Source organism: Ambystoma mexicanum, chromosome 7q (genome assembly GCF_040938575.1).
Source record: "Ambystoma mexicanum isolate Mex_15411 chromosome 7q, UKY_AmexF1_1, whole genome shotgun sequence".
Classification (NCBI taxonomy): domain Eukaryota; kingdom Metazoa; phylum Chordata; class Amphibia; order Caudata; family Ambystomatidae; genus Ambystoma; species Ambystoma mexicanum.
In genome coordinates this window covers 67,043,244-67,064,056 of record NC_090941.1, presented here as the reverse complement: position 1 = coordinate 67,064,056, position 20,813 = coordinate 67,043,244, and positions in this window count along the sequence as shown.

The window sequence follows — 20,813 nt, the reverse complement described above, 5'->3', positions numbered from 1 at the left end:
ATGTGTGTTTTTTTCTGATCCGATGCAGCTAGACGTAGAGCATGTGTGTTTGTTTTGCTTTCTCCTTTTTGTTTCAATAGAAAAGGAATTGTTTATTGGTTTTGTGCTGGTCATAAGTAAGAAGCAGAATCCCTTTGACAAATGAAATGGTTGTAAATAAGTAACAAAAAATGCTTGCAATTGCCTGATCAAGCATCAGCGTATGAAAACAAATTGGAGAATGCATTTCAAGTACAGATATCACAAAATCAAATAAATGCCTAGTGCTACAAGTTTACCTAAAGCATGCAAGTGAACTGTATATGTTGAATGAGAAATGCCACTCTACAGAAATGTGTGTCTCGGCCGAGTTAAGAATGATCAAAGGAATAAGCAATACCTGCTTTGTAAAGGAGTTTGTGCCTTACGCATGTAGCAGAGCATGCTTCACCAGTGGATTGTGTGGATACATAAATGGAAGAAAAAGTGGATGAGAGTGAATACTGTGAATAGATCAGAAAAGATGTGCTTGCAGCGCTCTTTGTGTCAGACAGAGCTAGATTCTGTACACCAGGCATCGTCCCCAGCAGTCATCACACAAGTAATGTTAAGCTTGTTGTCCCTACTGGAAATGCATAAAACTGTCACACTATTGTGCAACATTGGGATGTCTTTGAATGTAATGAGCCTGTTTATTTTCCCTGAATTGTATTAGTCAATAATCCAATGGGCTTTTATTATTATATTTAAATCTTTGCATGCACTTGCAGCAACTGCTCTGGCTATATAAAAATGCAATAGTCTTTTGAAATGATGCAATGTTCTCTTTTGACTGGTTGCACTAGAATGCTTGTTTTCTAGCTTTTGTAGTTGTGTTGATGATTTTGGTGAACATTTTTCCAAATTGCCTTAAAGTGCCTTAGTAGAGCTACTAAGTAAATGAATTGGTGACATTTCTCACTTTTGTATTGTTTTTGTGGGACTGTGCATGCTTTCTATATCTTCCAACAGGAACCTTTAAAGGAATACATTTTCTGTTCTCAACGAAGGGTCCTATATCTCAATTCTGAAAATTGCTTTGCTTAACAGTAAGACTTGCATGCATGTTGCGTTAAACTCTCGATGTTTAGACCCACATTTTTGTTTGGACAACTTGCTGTACGGCTGTACCAAAGGGTTTGTAAAAAAAATGTCTGCGAAGGGAAAGGGAAGATGCAATGCTATGTGGTCAGATAAGTACTAGATGGCTGGTTATCCTAGTTTACAAAAAATACAATTCTTAATTTTATATAAAAAAGTAAAGGACTGTTATTTGGTTGTTGATTCCTTGTGAGAGTACTTGAGTTGGGGGCAAGTTGGGGCACAGCTTGTTGCTCTTTTTTTTCACAGCCTCAAGATTATCTAGTGCCTGCGATGAGCCTACAATGGCAATCCTGAAAATAGCTTTGGTAGCAGTAATAATTGTACCTGTGCTGCAGTTCGGTTTCCAGGTTGGCACCTACAATTTTTTATTGGAATTCTTGTCATACAGCTAGTCTAAGGATCAGAGGCAATGTGGTTAAATACAATTCCTCTTTACTATGGTTGTCAATTGATTTCTTGGATAGTAATTGAGTTGGGGGACAAGTAAAGGCGCACATCTTGTTCTTATGTTTTCACAGCCTCGTGAGAATCTTGTGCCTGCGATGGGCCTGGATGCTGCATTACGATCTCCTTCTTTGTCTGGTGTCATAATCGCTGCACTAAGGCAGCCTAAAAAATGTAATTGAGGGGAAAGCAACGCTTTAAAGCTACATGGTTGGATAAGTACATAAACAATACAATTTTGAAGGGATTGTGTCCTCCGACGTATTCCTCATCTTAGATATCTCTTTCCAGCTTTGCTGGCCTCGGAAATTTTTTCTCTCTAGAGGGCGCTGCGCGTCGATGTCCGCCGAGTCGATGTCCCTCGACAGCCGCCGTATCGACGTCATCCTGCCTATAAAGGCCGCGCGCAGCGTCCGTTGCTCAGTTCCGTTTTTCCGCGCTTACTCAGTGCCTCGGAATATCGTTGCTCAGTTTTGTACATATATTACTCCATTTTCCTCGAGATATTCGATCCATACTCAATGGCTTCCTCGTCTGAACCGACGACCCCTCGGTCCGGCTTTAAAAAATGCCGAGACTGTGGAAAAAAGATGTCGATAACGGACCCTCACAGGGTCTGTGATGTTTGGGAGCTGAACACCATTGTTCGGAGTGTGAGGACTGTATGCCCATGACAGCTAAAGCCCTGAAGGAGCGTAGGGGGAAGCTGGAAAAAGGTAAGACTTCTAAAGCTTCTTCTTCCTCGACAAAGTCGAGACATTCGTCTCCTCGTCACCATTCGCGCTCCAGGTCTCGAAGCGGGTCCCATCATTCTTCGAGATCGAAGCACTCGAAAAGGAGACGCCGAAGATCCCCTTCTTCGTCGTCCTCTTCCTCTGTTTCACCTAAGAGAATCCCTTGCCCCACGAAGCATAGTTCCCGGGCTGAATGGGAGGAATTCCGAAAAAATATGATGAGCGTCTTCGAGAAAGCGGACTCGACCCCCTCGAAGACTGCCGAGAGCGATGCTCTGGTCGAAAGACCCAATGGTCCAAAATGCCGCGAGTTGCAGCACCCTGTCATGACCCCTGCCTCCAAAAAGTCAGACCCTGCCCAACATCCTTGGAAGCAGGGTCACCACCTCCATTCCAGGCACCAGTCGGTCCCCATAGGGGCCTTTTGGACCTTGTCCTGGCGCCAATGGCGCCAGGCTCATAAGAGAACCCAGTCCCGGCACAGGAAGCACCGGGCTCATATTGAGAGGAATGGTGCTTGGGTGGACCTACCTGCGGCAGACCATGCTGCTCACTTACCTGTAGGATGATATCCTCATCCATTCCAGACTGGAACTACTTTACCTTCTGGGTGTGGCCAGCACCACTCCCCGGAACTGGATACTGGAACTGTTCTGGAAGCTGGAACTTCTTTCTTACCAGGGCGAGGCGGTGGAAGGAGACACCTAAGCACTCCAGTGGCCTATTTAAACCACACCCGATCAGTGCAACGTGCTTCGCGTTATTCTGCACTAGCAGCAGGACGCTCACCGTGTCAGCTGCAGAGAATGTTCAGCTTCTGCATCTGTGAACAAGAAATCTTCAGTCTTACCTCCCGGAAAACCAGTCTTCAGTCTTCAGCAGCGTCTGAAAGAGAACAAGGACACCAGGTTAGGACAAGGCAAAACCAGCGCTGCACTTGCCTCGTCCATCGGTGCATTCCGAGGCCGTGTACCGCACTCTTCATACTCCGGCAACCCTGCGGAAACAAAGAACATTGGTTAGTGAACCTCCGTGATACTTTTGCTTACCTGTGCCACGTACGCCTAGATCTCCGCCAAGCGCTGTTTAATCGCACCTGCAAAAACAAGAAGGACATCATTAAGGGCACTGTACGCCATCACTACTCACCTGCCTTCTAGCTGTAATCTGCTTGCCCATACTCCGGCACGTACCTCGGCGTCCATCTCCAACGCCGGCTGCTACGGCTGCCTGAAAAAGGGACAAGAGACATTAAGAAGTGCATTTAACTTCGAATAACATTCTTTTGCTTACGTGCCTTCACGAGCTCCGGCTTTCTTCTCGCTTACCTTATCTGCATACCGGACCTGCAAAGGCAAGAGACATTTAAGGGGACATACAAATAAGACTCCATAGTCAAGCAATTACCGTTCGTGCGGCTAACGACGGCCTTGCTCCCCGACTTCATCCTCTGCAATCAAGAGGCTGGGCTATTAACCAGTGAAGCAACTGGCATTAGCGCCCCTGCACAGACGCAGGATGGAGAGCTCCGCTTTCACCTATCCAAGGTGAGCACATTCAGTCTACGAGTAACGTGGGGAGTCCAGAAAGGGGAAGGTCAGATTGGCCAACCAGACATACTTTAACCCCTTGTTCTCCTACTTGCAGACACCTCACCCTCCAGGTCAAAATTACGGTGAGGAGAGGGCCTATCCAAGGTGTTACCAGAGGCCTGCGCGTGACCCTAGAAGACACTGACATCTCCCAGCCCGGACCTGCGCCTCCGAGGGATTAAGGTGAGCGTTACAGAACGCGAAGCCTACCGCAAATTTCCCACCCAGGCGCAATGGAAACCTCGGACACAGATCAATTGGCCCAATTGCTTGGGGCACTGAGAGCTGAAGTACAGGCATCCCGCCAAGAGACAAATGCTTTAAGAAGGGAATTGATCGTTTCCAAAGAGCGAACGGATGATCTGGCCAGACAGTTGTTACAAGCACAAGCGGGACAGACGCCTCTGCCTGCCTCGGGAGGGAGTTACACTACTACAACCTCAAATAATCCAGTGCAAATTAATCTGCCAGGGAATGTGCCTTTGGCCCCGCCCGAACGTTTTTCAGGTGATCCAAAACGGTTTGCAGTATTCATCAACCAATGCCGCTTGCACTTTCTATGTAGACCCGCCGCATTCCCAACTGACCAAACCAAAGTAGCGTTCGTACTTTCCGATCTTAGCGGTAGTGCTGCAGATTGGTCCATTCCTCTTGTGACACAGGATGATCCGATCCTCTATAACTTTCAAGATTTCCAGACCAGTATGGAAAAGTTGTTCGCAAGACACTCACAGGGGCAGGCCTTGGACAATGAACCCCTATCACTAAGACACAAGGGAATCAGGATCTCCTGGCATACATAGCATCTTTTAACAGACTGGTGGTTGAGACTAGGTGGCCTGAGGATAAGAGAATCACGCTTTTCTACAGAGGGCTGCGTGGAGAACTTAAAGATGTCTTAGCACAGGTGGTGAATCCTCCGCAAGATTGTTCTGATTATATCGACCTAGTAGTCCAATTAGATCACCGGCTGCAGAACAGGAAGACCGATCGTTCCAGATTTGAAACCCAAATATTTTCAAGACCTCAGAGCTCCGCTAAAGGAAAAGATTCCGTGGAGCCCATGCAGATAGGGGTGGTTAAAGGACCATTAACCCAAAAGGAACGGGAAAGGAGAAGACAATTACAGCTGTGCCTCTACTGTGGGAATTCCGGACATTTTCTTCGTGATTGTTCAGTGAAACTGGTCAAGAAGGCTGTAGGAGCTTCCGATAAGAATGCTAAAAAATTAGAATCGGGAAACGAACTCGCCCGACAAGTGTAGAGGTCCGCTTGCCGAGCGTTAAAACCAGTTCCTTGACCTCGCATTTGGTAATGCCTATGGTCCTCATAAGTCCAGATCGACCAGATCGCATGCATGCTATTAAAGCATACATTGATAGCGGAGCGATCGGTAACTATGTAGATCAAGATATGGCAACCAGGATGAATCTTCCTCTATGTTCTAAGATGGTTAAAGACGTAATCACTACAGTGGATGGTACAGAAATAGCTTCCGGACCGGTTTCTCACACCACCATGGAAGTAACGTTGCTATGCCAAGATGGACATCGGGAGAAGATTGTGTTTGATGTAATCAAGGCCCCGCAGTTTCAAGTGATCCTGGGAATTCCTTGGTTGGAAAAGCACAATCCTCAGATAGACTGGCGAGCCAAGGTAATCCGGTTTCCAGAATGCGCCCCAACTTGCTATCCTTGAACCGATAACAGGCTAGCAGCCATCGCTTCTGAGAGCCCCCAATTGCCTCCTGAATACCAAGAGTTCCGCGACGTCTTCCAGAAAGATCAGGCCAACACCTTGCCCCCGCATAGGTCATACGACTGCCAGATAGACCTAGTACCTGGATCTACTCCTCCGTGCAGTAGAATATATGCTCTCACTGAGCCAGAAAATCTCCATCTCAGGCAATACTTGGACCAGTATCTGGCTAACGGATTCATTCGTCCCTCGAAATCTCCAGCTTCTTCAGCTTTGTTCTTCGTTCCGAAAAGAGAAGGTAACCTGAGAACATGTATCGACTATCGCGCCCTGAACCAGATTACAGTCAAAAACAGATATCCTTTGCCTCTGATTCCCGAATTATTGGACCAAGTGAAAGGAGCCTGCATATACACAAAGCTAGATCTCAGAGGAGCTTACCACTTGGTACGCATTAAGGAGGGTGACGAATGGAAGACGGCCTTTCGCACTAAATACGGATTGTTTGAGTATCAAGTAATGCCCTTTGGACTATGTAACGCTCCGGCCGCCTTCCAGTTCTTTATGAATGACGTTTTCCGAGAACTTATTGATGTATGCGTAATTGTTTATATCGATGACATCCTGGTATACTCATCCTCAGAAGCTGATCACCGAAGACATGTCACAGCGGTTCTACAGAGACTTCGCCAACACCGTTTGTTTGCTAAATTGGAAAAGTGTACTTTTCATGTAAAGGAAGTCGAATTCTTGGGGTTCATCTTGTCACCCAATGGAGTTCACATGGACTCAAGAAAGGTGGACGCTATCACCAAATGGCCCTCCCCAACTTCCGTGAAAGGAGTACAGAGCATGTTGGGCTTCGCTAATTTTTACCGGAGATTCATTCCAGAATTCTCTCGAGTAGTTCAACCCATCACAGCCCTTCTGAAAAAGAATAAAAAATTCGAGTGGACTCCAGAGGCCGAACAAGCCTTCCAAGAATTGAAAGCCAAATTTATCTCCGCTCCAGTCTTAAAGCATCCTCGTCCAGAACTTCCTTATATCGTCGAGATAGACGCATCCAGCCTCGCAATGGGGGCTGTGCTATCACAAAGAAATCCCGAAACACACCAATTACACCCTGTGGCATTTTGGTCCCGCAAATTTTCGGCCCCCGAAATCAACTACACAATTACAGACAAAGAATTTCTGGCAATTAAGTCCGCCTTTAAGGCCTGGCGGCATTATCTCCTGGGAGCCCGGCACACTGTTACTGTAATCACTGATCATCGTAACCTCCAGTATCTGAAGTCAGCCAAGGCCCAATCTTCGAGACAACTCCGCTGGGCATTATTCTTCGCGGAATTTGATTTTGTGATCACGTATCGGCCAGGCAAAAAGAACGGAAAAGCAGATGCCCTTTCCCGAATAGGGGTAGACGAACACACAGCTAATCCAGAGCCGGTACCAATAATCCCTGAACAAAAGATACTGGGAGTAATCATCACGCTATCCCTTGAAGATATCGAAGCGAAAGTCAGTCAACTAATAACTCCTGAAGATTCATTGAATTGGCAACTGAAAGGAAAAGATTTTACGATAGATCAGAATCTATTGTATTTCCAAGGAAGACTATATTTGCCATGTGTTGACCTACAGAAGCGGGTCATCACCTGCTACCATGATTCTCTAATAGAAGGGCATCCGGGAGTTGCCAAAACCTTAGAAAAAATCAAAAGACATTATTGGTGCCCATCTTGGAGGAAAGATATTAAAGATTTTGTGGCTTCTTGCGGCATCTGCGCACAAAACAAGAGTCAGAAGGAAAGACCAGCAGGTCTGTTACATCCAATAGACATCCCACCATGCCCTTGGCATACTCTCTCAATGGATTTTATCACGGATTTACCCCCCTGCTCCGGATACAACACAATTCTAGTAATCGTGGACCTTTTTTCAAAAATGGCTCATTTTATTCCACTGAAAGGGTTACCCACAGCTCCCGTTTTGGCCCGAGAATTCCTTGAAAACATCGTCCGGTTGCACGGTTTCCCTTCAGTGTTAATCTCCGATCGAGGGAGCCAATTTATTTCCCATTTTTGGCGAAGTTGTTGTCGTTTAGCGCAAATTGATGTACGACTTTCCACCAGCCATCACCCCCAAACTGACGGGCAGACTGAGAGGACTAACCAAACTCTGGAACAATATCTACGCTGCATGTTGCAACAATCGGAGGGCACTTGGAAGGATGTCTTTTGGATTGCTGAATACGCCTACAACAATTCAATCCATTCAGGAACTGGAAAAACCCCTTTTTTTCTGCTGTATGGGACTCATCCTCGAACCTCTAATTTGGATCCACCTCAAGCTCTCGGAACGCCCGCTGTGGACCATCTGCATGCGACAATAACTCAAGCATTTAAGGAAGCCACAGCCCACCTTCAACGAGCCAAGGAAATGTATAAGAAAGGAGCGGATCAACATAGAAAGGAGGCCCCTCAATACCAAGTAGGAGATCAAGTCTGGCTGTCCACTAAGCATTTATCCCTAAAAGGACCACGCACCTTCAACCCAAGGTATTTAGGACCCTACACGATCACGGCTGTGATAAATCCGGTGGCTGTGAAATTGGAACTACCTACTCGGATGAAGATACATCCCGTTTTCCATGTTTCTCTCCTAAAACCTATGCAACCCGGAACCCGTTTGACTAAACCTCCAGAGCCAATCCAGGTTGATGGAGAACTCGAATTTGAAATTCGAAACATATTGGATTCCAAAATTTCCAAATCGAAACTGTACTACCTGATTGATTGGAAGGGATTTGGCCCCCAGGAGAGATCTTAGGAGCCTTCTGAATATGTCCATGCATCTCGTCTAGTCAGGAAGTTTCATCAGACTTTTCCCAACAAGCCAAAGCCTCCGGAGAAGACAAGCTTGGGAGGGGCCTTGAAGGGGGGTGCTGTCATGACCGCTGCCTCCAAAGAGTCAGACCCAGCCCAACATCCTTGGAAGCAGGGTCACCACCTCCATTCCAGGCACCAGTCGGTCCCCATAGGGGCCTTTTGGACCTTTTCCTGGCGCCAGTGGCGCCAGGCTCATAAGAGAACCCAGTCCCGGCACAGGAAGCGCCGGGCTCATATTGAGAGGAATTGTGCTTGGGTGGACCTACCTGCGGCAGACCATGCTGCTCACTTACCTGTAGGATGATATCCTCATCAATTCCATACTTTACCTTCTGGGTGTGGCCAGCACCACTCCCCGGAACTGGATACTGGAACTGTTCTGGAAGTTGGAACTTCTTTCTTACCAGGGCGAGGCGGTGGAAGGAGACACCTAAGCACTCCAGTGGCCTATTTAAACCACACCCGATCAGTGCAACGTGCTTCGCGTTATTCTGCACTAGCAGCAGGATGCTCACCGTGTCAGCTCCAGAGAATCTTCAGCTTCTGCATCTGTGAACAAGAAATCTCCAGTCTTACCTCCCGGAAAACCAGTCTTCAGTCTTCAGCAGCGTCTGAAAGAGAACAAGGACACCAGGTTAGGACAAGGCAAAACCAGCGCTGCACTTGCCTCGTCCATGGGTGCATTCCGAGGCCGCGTACCACACTCTTCATACTCCGGCAACCCTGCGGAAACAAAGAACATTGGTTAGTGAACCTCCGTGATACTTTTGCTTACCTGTGCCACGTACGCCTCGATCTCCGCCAAGCGCTGTTTAATCGCACCTGCAAAAACAAGAAGGACATCATTAAGGGCACTGTACGCCATCACTACTCACGTGCCTTCTAGCTGTAATCTGCTTGCCCATACTCCGGCACGTACCTCGCCGTCCATCTCCAACGCCGGCTGCTACGGCTACCTGAAAAAGGGACAAGAGACATTAAGAAGTGCATTTAACTTCGAATAACATTCTTTTGCTTACGTGCCTTCACGAGCTCCGGCTTTCTTCTCGCTTACCTTATCTGCATACCGGACCTGCAAAGACAAGAGACATTTAAGGGGACATACAAATAAGACTCCATAGTCAAGCAATTACCGTTCTTGCGGCTAACGACGGCCTTGCTCCCTGACTTCATCCTCTGCAATCAAGAGGCTGGGCTATTAACCAGTGAAGCAACTGGCATTAGTGCCCCTGCACAGACGCAGGATGGAGAGCTCCGCTTTCACCTATCTAAGGTGAGCACATTCAGTCTACGAGTAACGTGGGGAGTCCAGAAAGGGGAAGGTCAGATTGGCCAACCAGACAATACTTTAACCCCTTGTTCTCCTACTTGCAGACACCTCACCCTCCAGGTCAAAATTACGGTGAGGAGAGGGCCTATCCAGGGTGTTACCAGAGGCCTGCGCGTGACCCTAGATGACACTGAAATCTCCCAGCCCGGACCTGCGCCTCCGAGGGATTCAGGTGAGCGTTACACACCCTGCGAAGGAAGCTTCTCGAGCGCGTCATGAACCCTCGAGTAAAGCAAAGACCTTGAATCCTTCTTCGAAGGTTCCGTCGACGCCGTCGACGAAGGTTCCGTCGACGCCGAGGTCGGTGTCTTCGACGCTGTTGTCGAAGGGACCTTCGACATACGGGTCTGTCGATTCGACGCCATCCCCGACACCGGCGTCGACGCCAAGGAAAGTCACGGTTGAGGTCCACCCAGTGGCTTTTCCCAGGTCTTCGATGTCGTCGAGATTGTCGATATCCTCGAGCAGAATTCTGATTCTATCGAAGACCTCAAGGCCTCCACCTTTGTTTTCGACGCCACTTTCGAAGCCTTCGACGTCGGTGTCGACGACATCGACGTTTTCGAGGCCGATTACGACAAGTTTGGCACCCTCTGCCTTGGAGATGGGTTTCACACCCTTTGTGAGCTCAGACCAATTGAGAACAATGTCTTCAATTATGGAAGAGGGGGAACTGTTTGATCAAGAAGAGCCATTTGAGTTGCAGGGATCTGCAACCCCAGTTCAAGAGGCGTTATCCTCAGAGGAACGCAGATTAAAGGAACTCCATGATTCCTTACATGAGGCAAGTGGTTTAGACACTTCCCCAGAGGTGGAGTTCGCTAGGCCAGACCCGGGGGAGCATGCTGAAACCCCTTATAGAGCCTTAATGGCCAGGATTACAGAATTTATGCGGTGGTCAACACCTTCACCGGCTTTCCAACAGGATGACCTCACGGATATTCTTGATAAAGGTCCACAGGAGGATCCTGTAGTACCTTTTAATAAAGCTCTTCAAAGAAAAATAATGACGAACTGGGAAACCCAGATGTCGTCCCGGCAGTAAATAAAAAACTGTCTGCTAAATACAGGGTATCTTCTGCAGACCCGGAGTTTTTGTCCAAACACCCATCCCCAGAAAGTCTGATGGTACAGGCAGCATCTTCTACTGACATCAAGACTGCTTTCCCTACCGTCCCACAGGACAGGGACGATAAGAAATACGATGCTATGGCTAAGAAAGTCTTTTCGGCATGTAGCATGTCGTTAAAATCTATTAATGCTACTTGCACCCTTGCTAGATTTAGCCATACACTTTGGGAGTGTGCTTCTACAGCGGCTGACTGCATCCCAGAGGGAGAAGAAAGGGAGGCGTTCCTAAATATCATAAGGGACGGTAAAGACGCTATGTGCGAAGCCCTCCAGACGGGCATTGACTCGGCTTACAGTATCAGCAGAGCAATGGCGGCAAGTACAACAACCAGGAGATTTGCTTGGTTGAGAAAGTCTGGTTTTGCCCCAGATGTGCAAGCCAGACTCTTGAGTATGCCATTTGATGGCTCTTCTTTGTTTGGGAAAAAGGCGGATGACAGTTTAGAAAAACTGTAAACATCAAAGGCAGCAGCAAAATCCCTAGGTGCTGCGATCCGTCGGACACCTTTTCGTCCCACAGGAACCTCTGCGAGAGGCAAGTCTTTTCGCTTCTACTCCGCATTCGGAAGAGGTAGAGGACGACCGGCTCAAAGGGGACAAAGAAGAACTACCCGAGGTGGACGGGGTAGATATTCAAACGCCGCAGCAACAGCAGGTGCCTCTTTACCATCGACATCTGCATCAGCCGCCCAAAACAACTCTGAGGACTTCCCTCACAAGACATCTGTAGGAGGGAGGTTAACTCAACATCTGGCGGAATGGCAGGCTATCACGTCAGATGCTTGGGCATTGGAGACAGTTGCACAAGGTTACTGCCTGCCTCTCCTACGCATACCTCAGAGTCATCCACTGGGGATCAGCTCTCAAAAAACTCCAGATCCGCTCCTCTTGCAGGAAATTTTAGACCTGCTAGAGAAAGGTGCCATAGAACCGGTACCTGTAGCGGAGAGGAACAAGGGCTGGTACTCCCCTTACTTTCTCATACCAAAGAAAGACAGAGGACTGAGACCCATCTTGGACTTGCGGGAATTGAACAAATTCCTCAGGAAAGACAAATTCAAGATGGTAACTCTCTCTCAGATCCTTCAGGCCCTTCAGTTCCAGGACTGGTTGGTATCTCTGGACCTTCAGGACGCTTATTTCCATGTGCCAATCCATCTCAAACACAGGAAATACCAGAGGTTCGCAATTGGCAACTCTCATTTTCAATTTCGAGTTCTGCCATTTGGGCTGACCTCCGCCCCAAGGGTCTTCACCAAGTTAATGTCGGTAGTGGCTGCAAGTCTAAGGAGGGAAGGGATTCACGTCTACCCCTACCTGGACGATTGGTTGATCAGAGCTGTATCTTCGGAACAAGCTCAGATCCAGCTAGATTATGTTTGCCACTCCCTTCACAGACTGGGCTTCTCCCTCAATTTAAAGAAGTCACAAATGATACCATTGCAGAGACTCTAGTTCATCGGAGCGATCCTGGACACTTCCCTGGGAAAAGCCTCGCCACCAGAGGCGAGGGCTCAAGATATTCTACAGATGGGTCACCAAGTTTCAAAATGCCCAACGTCTCCCAGCCTTCGACTTTTTGAGGTTGCTAGGCCTCATGGCATCCTGCATTTTCCTAGTGCCAGAGGCTCGCCTGAGAATGAGATCTCTCCAGTGGGCACTGAGAACTCAGTGGTCACAATTCTCAGGGAGAATGACAGATCTTCTTCAGGTTCCCGGCAGGGTGGCTCGAGACCTTCAATGGTGGGCCTGTCAGGAGAACATCTTGAAAGGAGAACTGTTTTGGCAACCATGGCCGGAGATAACGGTAGTCACAGACGCCTCACTCACGGGGTTTGGAGCCCATGCCAACGACTTGACAATCAGCGGTTGTTGGCCTCCATCGGAGTCCAGACTACACATCAACCTGTTAGATCTGAGGGCCATCAGACTTGCGCTGAAGGCTTTTCTGCCATCTGTACAAGGAAAGAATGTCCTGATAATGACAGACAACACAGTGGCCATGCATTACCTCAACAAAAGAGGAGGCGTAGGATCACTACCACTGTGCAAAGAGGCGATGCAGCTCTGGTTTTGGGCAATCCAAGAAGGAATCTCTCTATCGGCAGTTCACCTAGCCGGAGAGAAGAACTTGACAGCAGACGCTCTGAGCAGGCAGAGCACAGTCTCCCACGAGTGGGAACTAGCTCAGGAAGTCCTTCAAGAGATCTTCGCCCTTTGGGGAACCCCTCAGGTGGATCTGTTCGCCACCAGTGTCAACAGGAAGTGCAATCTGTTCTTCTCAAGGGAATTTCCCCCGAGAGGAGCTCTGGTAGACGCGTTCATAGTGGACTGGGAGTTTCCATTCCTGTACGCGTTTCCACCAGTCCCTGCCATTCCTCAAATGATCAGAAGGTTGAGAAGATTCCGGAAAACCATGATCCTAATTTCCCCGGATTGGGCCAGGAGAACGTGGTACCCGGACCTTCTAGACTTGTCCATCTGCCCTCCAATTCGACTTCCACTCAGAGAGAATCTGCTCTCACAGAAGGGAGGTCAGGTTCTCCATCCAGACATCAAAACCCTCAACCTTCACGCTTGGCTTCTGAAAGGCTGAGGTACAAGGATTGGGACCTCCCTGATGACGTTATGGAGGTGTTGCTTTCGGCAAGGAGGCCAGCAACAAAATCTTTATACCGCTGCCGTTGGAACAGATTTTGCAGCTGGTGTAGGGAAAAGAATATCGATCCCTTTTCATGTGGTACACCAATGCTTTTGTCCTTCCTACTTTATTTAGCGATTTCAGGCCTTTAAGTTGGCACCATCAAGGGCTATCTCGCAGCGCTATCCATCTTTAAGCGCACTGTGGAAGAACCATCCTATTTCAAGTTACCCTTGGTAATACAGTTTCTAAAGGGGTTAACTAACATTTATCCCCCAAGACCATTCCAAGTTCCCCTATGGGATTTAAATTTAGTCCTAACTTTCCTTGTGGGCACAACTTTCGAACCACTCCACTCTTGTTCATTAAGGTTTCTTACCCTTAAGACTGTTTTATTAGTAGCACTTACATCTGCTAGAAGGGTGAGCGAGTTACAAGCTCTTTCTTGTAAACCCCCTCATACAATCTTTCACAAAGACAAAGTTGTTCTGCAAGTGAAGCCTAATTTCCTCCCAAAGGTGGTTTCTGAATTTCATATCACACAGAAAATTACCCTTCCATCTTTCTATCCTCCTCCCCATCCGGGGAAAGAGGAAGAGAGGTTACACAGGCTGGACCCAAGAAGGGCTTTAAGTTTTTACATTAGTAGACTGGCTAGGATAAGACCAGCAGACCAGCTGTTTGTAGGCTACGCAGGTCACAAGCTGGGGCTACCGATAACTAAGCAGACCATTTCCAGATGGATTATTTTAGCCATTTTGGAATGCTATAAACTGGCAGGAAAAGAGCCCCCTCAAAATCTTAGGGCTCATTCGACCAGAGGTATCGCAGCCTCATCGGCCCTCAAAAGAGGAGTGCCGGTTCGAGACATATGTGCGGGGCCACATGGTCGTCCGTCCATACCTTTACACGGTTTTACAACTTGGATTCCTCCTCCAGTCAGGAAACTAGGTTTGGAAGGGGCAGTATTGCACTCTATTCATCAATAAGAGGAAGCATGAAGTCAGTACTCCCACCTCCAATAACAGAATACTGCTATGGGAGCCTATCTAAGATAAGGAATACATCGGAGGACACAATCCCTTAGAAGAACAAGTTACTTCTTACCTTGTAACGTTCTTTCGATGGGATGTTCCTCCGACGTATTCCTTATCGACCCTCCCATCCATCCCCGCAGTACTACTTCCCTTGTTGTTGGAGCTTACGCTCCTTCAGGTTGATTAGCCTAGTCCAGAAAGAATTATTGTGGGCTACAAAACGGAACTGAGCAACGGACGCTGCAAGCGGCCTTTATAGGCAGGATGACGTCGACGTTGATACGGCGGCTGTCAAGGGACATCGACTCGGCGGACGTCGACGCTCAGCGCCCTCTAGAGAGAAAACATTTCCGAGGCCAGCAAAGCTGGAAAGAGATATCTAAGATAAGGAATACGTCGGAGGAAGATCCCATCGAAAGAATGTTACAAGGTAAGAAGTAACTTGTTCATCTCACTAAAAAATGTGATGAGGAATTCTATTTTTCAATTTATATTTGGAGGGGAGGTGGGTGTTAGGAAGTGCTCTGTGCCTACTCAGTTCTCACTACTCATCTATTGCTGACATTCTTCCTGCATTATGTTTCCTAGTTACAAAGGAACCCTCCTTGTTATTTTCCAGCAAGGGTTCTAGATTCTAGGAGGAGTTGAAGGGGAAGGACAGAGGTGGACATTGTGGTCCATTGCTGGGGGCCGTTTCTCCTGATTGAACCTGTTTACAAGAATAAACCTTCAACTCAAGAAATGTCTGTGGAGTGATCATTGCTGACGGCCCCCGGCAGACAGCAAGGCTTCATTACTAGCCTGGACCTCTCCCGGTGCATAGAGACACAGAAAGCGCCACAAAAGAAGTTGGAGGTTGCATACTATTGAGTCACTCACACCAGATCGCAGTGTTGGTGCGGGGAGTGACACCCTTTTGGATTTTGAAAGCGGGCATCTAAAGATTACGAGGATTGTGCTGGATATGAATATGTGAGCATTGAGTGATCGTGGAATTTTGTTTTACATGCTAATTTTCAACTTCATAGATGACTGTGTAACACTTATACCTTGCAGTTGCGTCCGCTCCCCGTTTGTTGCAAGTTGAAAAGCTCTGACACTAGGAAGAAGGTATTTGCATGTGATTTTGAGGTAGTATTGCCTGGATTGGAACATGGCTAATATACCTGCCCCATTATTTTTCCTACCAACAGCAGGTGAACCTAGAGAGCGTTGGTTGGACTGGAAGGAGGGTTTTTATAAATATGTCTTGACAGCATTTAGGCCTAACTTCTCCAACGAGCGCAAAGAGGCACTACTTTTTCATTGTTTGGGTGCTGCAGGGCAAGAGGTGTTAATAAAACTCCCAGAACCTCTGGATATTCCTGATGGGGGTCCATTTGAAAAGACTTTGGCAAAGTTAGATAAACATTATTGTATTAAGGAAAACATAATACTGGAAAGGTACAAGTTAGCCACAGGGGCCCGGAAGAGTGGGGAGAGAATTGAAGAGTTTATAACTGCTCTTAGGGGTTTAGCTATTAAGTGCAAATTTGACCACTGTAGGGATGAGCACGTAAGGGATCAATTGATGATAAAATGTTCGAATGACAATATCAGAAAGGAATTGTGGAAGGAAAGGAACCCTTCTCTTGACAGGGCAATTGAAATTGCGAAGATGATAGAACATACAGATAAATGTATAAAAGTTCTTCAACAATCTATCCATTGATAGACCCAAGACAGATGGGAATGAGCCTGCAATACAGAAAGTGTCTAAGGTGGTTCAGAGAAATGCAGCAGGGACTTCACATCGTTCTTGGCAAAGGAGACCTGAGGGTCGTCAAGGTCCCACAACCAGGGCATGGGGTCAACAGTGATCATCCATGAAGGTGACCAAAGGACTGCCCAATGAAACTAATGTATTGTCAGGGTCCGGCTTGACTGTATTCCACAGGAGCTGATGCTGGCCCCACAGACCATCACCAGGAGTTCACCTCTCAACCTTTAAGTATAAACTGAGTTGAGAACCCCAAGAAAGGGAAAGGGGAATTTGGAGAAAATAACAACTGAGACACTGCAGCCCTGCAACCGTCTGGTAGGCCCTGGTATCTGTAGTAAACAAATACACTTGGTTACTTATAAATTTATATAAACTTCTTTTCTAAAATTATTTTAAAATAAACTCTAAGTCTTATACAGAGGTTTAAGAGGTAATGAAGTTAGAGTTTATTTATCTTTATGGAATATCTTGTAAACAGTTATAATGCTTAGTGCATATAGTCTCAAGCCATTCAAGTCTCTTTAGAATCCTAAATTAATGACCCTTGCAAGCACCTTACAGATTCAGACATTCTTCTATGCTTTTTAAGTTCTTTTAACTCTATAAAGTTTGAGTTTTTAATGCTTTTGTGAAATGCAGTCTTTCTTTGAAGAATTGAATTCCTTTTGCATAAAATTACATTAAATAGAAACTCATAAACTTTCTTGAATGCTGCTCTCCTTCTGCGAGTGAACCTTTTCTTTTTACACATACGAATGCATAGTTTCTTTCTCGACACGTGTTTGCGATAAACACGAGAAATCACAAGACGTGAAAAATTGTCCTTGCGTATAAAATTCACACGCGCATATTAACAAATACACGCACGTGTGAAAACAATTGTACATGCGCTAAAAAACAACTTGCGCTAAGTAAATGGACTCGCGCTCTATCGCTACCGAACACACGCGGTTATCTTACTCAAAGTCTCTCACGTTAAAAATGTGCACGCGCTCAAAAAACACTTGCGCTATTCATTTGGACACACGCTCTATCGCTCAGAATACCTGCGCGCTCCCATAACAACGTTTCTCCAGCATTGGATCTTTCATGGATTCACATGCTTAGAATATTCCCCGTCGTCAGACTGGGAACCCTCGGTACACATATATAGTTGTTTCCTATAGGAAAAAACTTCCGACACTTGTGTGTCCTATCCACATCTACGTCCTCTCCGGGGCCGTCCACGCAAGCCCCGTTGGACGTAATGGTATAAAAGCCCCGCCCCCGCGGGTCCCGTCAGATTTCAACCGTCTCCAAAGATAGTGGGATCTCCTCGCGTAGTCTCTACTTTCTAGGCTATTGTTGAAATTACTCGCTGGGTTGACCGAACGAGCCTCTGAGGTTTTTTTTTTGGTTTTACCAGAATGTCGGGCAAACCTCTGTTTCGCCCGTGCGCCACATGTGGATTGAAGAAGGTTTATGAGGGGGACGGCCATCTTGATTGTATCTATTGCCTCCACCCTCACCATTCCGCAGACCAGTGTGAAATATGTAAGGGTTTTTCTCAGAAAACCCTGAAAGATCGGAATCGGCGACTGGTGTCGTGGTTAAATGATGGGGCGGGAGCATACCCTCAGTCGGAGGTGGGCTCCGTGCGCAGCCTGGCCTCGACGAAAACTTCGGGAGGCCCGCGCCGTTCAACCTCGTCGGAACCCCCGGCGAAGAAGACTCGACCGGCGGAAAGGGATGTTCCACAAAGCCATTCTTCCAAGGACTCTTCAAAAGAATCTTCAAAAAAGATACCATCATCATCATCGTCGAAAAAGCAAGGAAAGGAAAGGCCAAAATCCTCCTCGGGCGATCCTCATAGATCTGCCACGAGTAGAGAATCGGACAAACGCAGGGAGAGCACCGTTAAGGCGGGACCGCCTAAGCCACCTGCAGGCCCACCGTCGACTACGACGAACCAGTCAGTGTCCTCACTGCCGCTGACGCAGTTGGTTTCCCCCGTCGTCAACCCAATGACGACGACGGCAACAATGTCCTCGTCGACCGAAGTTCTGGCCTGGAGACCAGAAGTTTTTGATCTGGGGTTGCCGGACACATTGCTGCAGGAACAGGCAGTGTCGATTTCCTCGAAAGAAGACGACGGTTTCAGGATTGCGGGCCCGGAGGACCTTGGCCTACGAGCCAAGTTGCCATCAGGAGCAACCTGCTCTCAGGTCTTTACCCAACCTCCAAGCTCTCAATTGGCCCTGTCCATGGAGGTCCTGTCCTCCTTACACTTGCTGCTGAAATCACTGGATGAAAGGCTTCCACCTGTACCGTCGACCCCCCCCGTCGACGAGCCCGGCCCGTCACACCGTTCAACCAGAACGATAGGAGTTCTGGTGACTCCAGTAGTCCAGGAGGAGGGTGAGCTTTCAGATTCTTTATCTGACCGTGGGTCAGCATTGGATATCTCCCTGTCTCCATCTAGGGATCCATCCTGGGTTTGGGATGTGGAACTGGAAACACCAAAGAGCCCCACTCACCCGTCACCACCGGACGATATTGGCGCTTTTCATTCAATGATGGAAAAGGCATGCAAGGAGTTTGGCCTGGTCCAGCAGGAGGAGAAAAAGGACTGCTTTCTTTTCGACCATATGGGTAAGAATAGACGTTCAATATTCTTGATACCCATTTTAGATCATGTCTGGAAAGAAGGTGTTTAAACCATGCGTCACCCGTTTTCTGAACCGGCCGTCAAAGGCCGCATTGAAAAGAAATTTAAAGTGCCAGACTCTACCCCGAAGTGTCTCTCGGCCCAACCTACACCTGATTCAGTGGTGTCGGCAGCGGCGACGAGGAAAGCGAAGGCCCAACATAAATGCTCTACCCCTCCGGATAATGAGGCAAGACGCCAGGATGTGTTTGGTAAGAAGGTTCTTTCCGTGGCTGCTGCAACTGTGAAATCAGCCAACTCTCTGGCTATTGTGGCCAGGTACGACAGAGAGATGTGGCACAGGCTAGCCCCTATTCTGGACCACCTCCCGGAGGAACATAGAAGAACGGCAATGTCTCTGGTACGAGAAGGCGAAGAGGCGTCGAACCATGCTATTAACATAGCGGTGGACCTGGCAGATTCGGGCTTTAAGCAGATAAACAACGGAGTTGTTCTAAGAGGCCAGGCTTGGCTTAAGTGCACCAACTTCAGGCCCGAGGTGCAGTATAAAGTATTGGACATGCCCTTCGAAGGTGATCTTCTTTTCGGAGAAAAGGTGGACGAGGCCTTGAAGGGGATGAAGGAGGACTCGGATATGACACGTTCGTTGGGTTCTCTTCAGAGTGGTAAACTCTTTAGAGGAGCATCTGGCAACTCAAGATTTTCTGCAACCAGGGATAGATCCTTTGGCAGATCGGCATACCCTTCCCAAGGATATAGGCGCGCCTCTCAAAACTCAAGCCGGCGCAGAAACTTCCCGTCATCCAAGAGACGACCGACCTATTTGTCGTCAACGAACAAACAGAAAGACCAGCAATGACGGGAAGCGCACCGTTCTGGGAGGAAGAGTGTCAAGCTGCGTCAAAGAATGGGAAAACAGATCAGTGGGTTTTGTACACAGTGAGGTACGGACATTCTCTACTATTCAAATGCAAACCTCCAAAATGTCCACCTATACCCCTACCCCAACCACATCTGGACATTTTGCTGCAGGAAGTAGCACTTATGTTACAGAAAGGTGCCATAGAGTTAGCCCCTGCATCGCAGAAAGGGCAAGGGGTATACTCGCAGTGTTTTGTGGTAAAAAAGCTGAACGGAAAATGGCGTCCCATTCTCGACCTACGCGACCTCAACGAGACCTTACAGAGCCAGAAATTCAAAATGCTCACGCTACAGGAAGTGATCAGGTCTGTTCAAGTGGGAGATTTTTTGGCATCTCTAGATCTACAGGACGCTTACTTCCACATCCCTATGTGTCAAAAACACAGGAAGTTTCTGAGGTTCATGGTAGGTCAGACACACTACCAATTCGCAGTGCTCCCGTTTGGTCTCAAATCCTCCCCAAGAACGTTCACAAAATGTTTGGCTCCCGTGGCAGCTTGGCTGAGAAAGAAAGGGCATCATGTATACCCGTACCTCGACGACTGGCTTGTGAGGGGATCCTCCTCGGCGTCGACCAACAACAGCGTACAGGCTACCTTACAGCTTCTGCAACGACTGGGGTTCGCAGTGAACTTCGAAAAGTCCTCTCTAAGACCATCAAAGAACTTAAAGTTCTTGGGAGCTCAATTCGAAACCCAGTCGGGAATAGTGAAGCCTTCCCTAGACAGAATGTCAAAGATCAATCGGCTGACAAGTCAACTACATCTACATGGCACACTCTCAGTGAGAAAGTATGTGGCGATCCTAGGTTCCATGGCTTCCTGCATCCATCTAGTAGCCAACTGTCGATTGTTCATGAGGCCACT